The 1,538-nt window shown below is 40.8% G+C and overlaps 1 non-coding gene across 1 annotated transcript; it reads left to right on the top strand.

Annotated features, from left to right (window-relative positions):
* Positions 1–1,204: 1,204 nt before the first annotated feature.
* On the top strand, positions 1,205–1,311 carry LOC140869885 (small nucleolar RNA R71). Its single transcript, XR_012146876.1, has one exon. It is a non-coding gene; the product is annotated as a small nucleolar RNA R71 (small nucleolar RNA).
* The last annotated feature ends 227 nt before the right edge of the window (positions 1,312–1,538 follow it).

Genomic DNA, 1,538 nt, shown 5'->3' with positions numbered 1-1,538 from the left:
CCTAAATCACATAATGCCTTATTAACAGTCGCACCACCAATAATATAAGGAATAGTGAAACTCCCTGGATCTTTCAATTTTTGTGGCAGTTTCTTTTGCAGGATGGCGCTGCACTCCTCTGTGAACTTCACTGTTTCAAACTCTTCAAGTTTTCTCTTCCTCGCCATCACATCCTTCATGAATTTAGCATAGTGTGGCATCTGCTCCAAATCATCAGCGAATAGAATATTAATATGAATTTTCTTGAAGATGTCAAGAAACTTAGAAAACATCTCATCCAACGCTTTCTTCTTGAACCGCTGAGGATATGGCAGAACAGCTTTTGGCACTGGCGGTTTCTCAGGCACAACTGCAGACTTGCTGGAATTTTTGCTATCAGACTTTTAAGACTCCACTACAATCTCTTCAACCTCTTCATCATCTACTACCTTTGGGTCATCAACCCCAAGTTCTTTACCACTTCTAAGAGTGACAGCCTTGCACTGCTCCCTTGGATTAACCTCAGTATTGCTAGGGAACACACCTCTATGTTGATTATTCAATGCATTCGCCAGTTGACCAATTTGTGTTTCAAGATTTTTTATAGAAGCGCTCACATTGGTCAAGTGAGTCTCCATACTATCCAGCTTATTCTCATTCCTCTTAAATCTTATGGAAAACTGAAATAAAATTATGCACCAAATCTTCCAAAGATGTCTTACCCTCACCATTCTGAGTATTGAACCCCGGTGGAGGATTCAACACATTCTTATTGTTTGCATAGGAAAAATTCTCATGATTATGCAAACTAGGATGATATTGGTTAGATACAGGATTACCTCGATAGTTGTTGTAATTCCTGTTGTTCACATATTGAGCTTGCTCCACACTCTCAAATCCATCAGCAGAATTTATGGCAGTCGATTGTGATGCTGTCTCAGTAGAACTTTGATTCCCTTTGGTCAGTGAAGCCAACTGTGTAAAAATAGTAGCCATCTGAGCAGTCAAAGCAGTGAATGCATCAACCTCATGAATTCCAGCAGGCTTCCTTATTGTCGATCTCTCACTTGGCCACTGATAACTGTTAACAGTCATTTGCTCAAGCATCTCATAAGCCTCAGCAGGGAATTTAGGAAATATCGAACCTCCAGCCGCATCATCCACAGAAATACGAGTTGGCCCATTCAAACCATTGTAGAATAACTCAATTTGTTCCCAGTCCGGAAAATTATGGTTCGGGCACTTCCTAAGAAATTCCTTGTACCGCTCCCAAGCTTCATACAATAGCTCATAATGTTGTTGTTGGACAGTAGTGATCTCAATTTTTAGTTGGGCAGACTTGGCAAGAGGAAAGTACTTAGTCAGAAATTTAGATGACATGTCCTCCCATGTAGTGATGCTCCCAAGAGGTAATGACTGCAACCAACTACGAGCATTTTCCCTAAGAGAGAATGGGAACAATCGTAGTCTGATTGTGTCCTCAGTAACACCATGAATCTTCATTGTGTCAGCAATCTCTAGAAAAGTACGCAGATGCAGATTTGGATCTTCAGTAGCTG

This window comes from Henckelia pumila, chromosome 4 (assembly GCF_033568475.1).
Source record: "Henckelia pumila isolate YLH828 chromosome 4, ASM3356847v2, whole genome shotgun sequence".
Lineage (NCBI taxonomy): Eukaryota > Viridiplantae > Streptophyta > Magnoliopsida > Lamiales > Gesneriaceae > Henckelia > Henckelia pumila.
The sequence above is the reverse complement of the archived record's forward strand: the minus strand, read 5'-3'. Positions and strand labels throughout refer to the sequence as shown.